This window comes from Schistocerca nitens, chromosome 9 (genome assembly GCF_023898315.1).
Source record: "Schistocerca nitens isolate TAMUIC-IGC-003100 chromosome 9, iqSchNite1.1, whole genome shotgun sequence".
Lineage (NCBI taxonomy): Eukaryota > Metazoa > Arthropoda > Insecta > Orthoptera > Acrididae > Schistocerca > Schistocerca nitens.
The window spans coordinates 279,460,406-279,464,637 of NC_064622.1; positions in this window are offsets into that span (position 1 = coordinate 279,460,406).

The window sequence follows — 4,232 nt, forward strand, 5'->3', positions numbered from 1 at the left end:
GACCATGGCTGCGGTTATCCTTGACGCTGCATCACAGATAGGAGCGACGGCGATGGTGCACTCAACGACGAACCTGGGTGCACGAATGGCATGACATCATTTTTTCAGATGAATCCAGGTTCTGTTTACAGCATAATGATGGTCGCATCCGTGTTTGGCGACATCGCAGTGAATGCACATTGGAAGCATGTATTCGTCATCGCCATACTGGCGTATCACCCGGTGTGATGGTATGGGGTGCCATTGGTTACACGTCTCGGTCACCTCTTGTTCTCATTGACGGCACTTTGAACAGTGGACGTTACATTTCAGATGTGTTACGACCCGTGGGTCTACCCTTCATTCGACCCCTGCGAAACCCTAAATTTCAGCAGGATAATGCACGACCGCATGTTGCAGGTCCTGTACGGGCCTTTCTGGATACAGAAAATGTTCGACTGCTGCCCTCGCCAGCACATTTTCCAGATCTCTCACCAACTGAAAACGTCTGGTGAATGGTGGCCGAGCAACTGGCTCGTCACAATACGCCAGTCACTACTCTTGATGAACTGTGGTATAGTGTTGAAGCTGCATGTGAAGCTGTACCTGTACATACCATCCAAGCTCTGTTTGACTCAATGCTCAGGCGTATCAAGGCCTTAACTACGGCCAGAGGTGGTTGTTCTGGGTACCGATTTCTCAGGATCTATGCAGGCAAATTGCGTGAAAATGTAATCACATGTCAGTTCTAGTTTAATATATTTGTCCAATGAATATCCGTTTATCATCTGAATTTCTTCTTGGTGTAGCGATTTTAATAAATAAACACAAGATTGACAACAAATGGAAGTTTGGGACTGGCCATGAGTTGTGCATGGATATCCAAATGTTCAACAGTCTGCCTTTGGTGGTGCTGCAGCTCGGACGTCTGTTTACATCTGTCACGGAAATTCGTTTACATATTTGGTACACCCAGAAGTTTTGAAAACACCAGTGTGGAACGGCACATGCATACCAAAAGTCGACTATCAAGATTTGTTTTTTGAATGAATATGTGCTACCAAAAGCCTATGAAATTGAAACATTCCTAAGACGAAGTTAATCTTGATTACAACGAACTTATTGGAATACACCTTTCCACAGTGAGCGGTATCATCTACGTAAAACTGATTAATGGTGCAGTGTATGAGAAGATCATCAGAGATACTACACATTGACTCAAATTTTGTCACTCTGATGGACATGTTGATCATACGGAACTAGGTTTACAATGTAAATGCAACTTCGAACTTCCCTTTGAGGTCTTCTCTGACTTCGTGATTGATGCCCTAAGCCCATATGGATGACTGCTTAGCCACATAGAGGAAAAAATTGTCCAACTTCATGACATACGCATTCTCAGTGGGGTGTGACAGATCAGAGTAGAAGTGACACAATATGTGCCCTCATACTTATTCACTGACAGATGCAGAACAATAGTCATCTATGATAAACAACCCAAAACATGCTCTGAATGCGGGGAAGAAGGCCACATCTGTTCTGAATGCATGCAGCGGAGGATCGTCCAAGTTCCAATTGGAGAACTCGTGCCTACGCCCACGCTGACACTAACATATATGGACGTGTTTCGAACAGATCCAGTTCCTGAGAATGATGAGCTCCACCATCCTGACAGTTAACAGTAACCGCTTGCGCAGAGATAGCCACCTGTGAAGAAACGATATCCAATTCTGCCACTCTGACGGCAGCGATGCAGTTGACTGACAGGAAAGAATCTGTAGGAGGGATGGAAATTGATCATACAATTGTACCAACAGCTGCTTTCGTCCCTTGGTGCCAGGAGTCTCTTCCACACTCCGACATGGAGGTGCACACTTGCAAACAACGATCACCTAAGCGACACAAGAAACAATGGGTAGCGCTATTGGACACTTGCTTAATGCTCTTCATGGCAGAAAGTGTTGCATGTAACGATGACACACTGAAACCGGATGCAAAACAGGAGGTTTTTCCTCCTCCACAGCAGTACGACATGAAACAGGGGCTGAATATAGACCCACCAGACAGAGATCTGACAGTAGGGGCCCCTCCATCTCCCACAGCCATAGCTTTGCATTCAATCAGCCCAGCAGGAGAAACACGATGGGAGAGAGACCTTCAACACTAGCCAACACCCATGGTCAGAGGATGGCATTCACATATCGTACAGCCATTACAGCGCCTTCCATGACTACTAGCGGCATACATTGCCCCTACATAATGCCACCCCAAAATGGCAGGGAACCTCCACCTTGGCTACAAGAAGACTTCGCAATATCCTTTCTTTCAGGAGTGCTAGTTCTGCAAGGTTCGCAGGAGATCTTCTGTTAAGTCTGGAAGGTAGGAGACGAGGTACTGGAAGAAGTAAAGCAGTGAGGATGTAGCGCGAGTCGTGCTTGGGTAGCTCAGTTGGTAGAGCACTTGCCCGCGAAAGGCAAAGGTCCCGAGTTCGAGTCTCGGTCTGGCACACAGTTTTAATCTGCCAGGAAGTTTCATATCAGCGCACACTCCGCTGCAGAGTGAAAATCTCATTCTGGAAACATCCCCCTGGCTGTGGCTAAGCCATGTCTCCGCAATATCCTTTCTTTCAGGAGTGCTAGTTCTGCAAGGTTCGCAGGAGAGCTTCTGTTAAGTCTGGAAGGTTGGAGACGAGGTACTGCCAGAAGTAAAGCTGTGAGGACGGGGTGTGAGTCGTGCTTGGGTAGCTCAGTTGGTAGAGCACTTGCCTGCGAAAGGCTAAGGTCCCGAGTTCGAGCCTCGGTCCGGCACACAGTTTTAATCTGCCAGGAAATTTCATATCGCTGCACACTTTGCTGCAGAGTGAAAATTTTATTCAGAATCCACTACTGTACAGTTATACTATTGATGACAAACAGCTGGAGATAGTGTCTGCCATAAAATATCTAGGCATAACTATCCAGAGCAATCTTAAGTGGAATGACCACATAAAACAGATAGTGGGAAAAGCAAACACTAGACTCAGATTCATCAGAAGAATCTTAAGGAAATCTAACCCATCCACAAAAGAAGTGGCTTATAAGGTGCTTGTTCACCCAATTCTTGAGTATTGTTCATCTATTTGAGATCCCTATCAGACAGGACTGATAGAGGAGATAGAGAAGATCCAATGAAGAGCAACGCATTTTGTTACGGGACTGTTTAGTTGGTGAGAGAGCATACAGAGATGCTAAACAAACTCCACTGGCTGACATTACAAGAGAGGCATTGTGCATCACAGAGAGATTTACTATTGAAATTTCGGGACAGCACTTTTCAGGAGGAGTCGAACAACATATTACTTCCCCTCCCCCCCCTCCCCAGCCCCTCTCCCATTCCTTCCACCCCCCACCCCTTCACATACATCTTGTGTATTGACCACAAGGAGAAAATTCCAGAAATTAGAGCTAATACACAGGCTTACTGACAATCATTCTTCCCATGCACTATTCGTGAGTAGAACAGGGTTGGAGGGATCAAATAATGGCACTGAAAGTACCCTCCGCCATACACCCTTAGGTGGCTTGCGGAGTGTGATGTAGATATAGATGTACCAATGGTAACACATGCTGCAGTCAATTGCTGGATAATTATTCCCTCAAGTTTGAAGCAATGGAAAATCTGAAATGGAATAACAATCACAATAACAATATGAACTGAACAGATTGTCACTTGATACGAAGAGGAGGAGTTTAGTGGGACACAGGAATGTTTACAAATAAGATGTTGGATGTTATTCAGCTTTCAGATCTTTGTAAGAAGAAGATGTTCTTGTTGCCAGAGGCTATGGTTACACTTCTTCTGATGATGGATTTTGTCTGAAAACTGGATAATATCCATCAGTCTAGTTTTTAATGTGCCTGTCTACCACTCACTTCCTCCTCAAAATGAAGAACACCAATTTATTGAAATCATATTGTGTTATTGTTAATATGTCTAGTTTTTTAAAAAAATACTGTCGCATGATACATGATTTCTCACTCGAGAAATGCACCCGACTATCTTTTCTGCCAAATGAAAACACTCTTTCCACCTGAGAAAATACCACATAATAGTAACCCTAGGCTAGATGGATATGAAGACAATCTCAGCACTGAAGGCCTGTGGGAAATGATAAAAACAAATGTGGAAGCAGCAGTGGTAGAAGTGCATGGTGAAAGAAAAAAAGAAGGAAAAACAATTCATTGTTCTCAGAAGAATGTGAGTAAAAAGTGAAA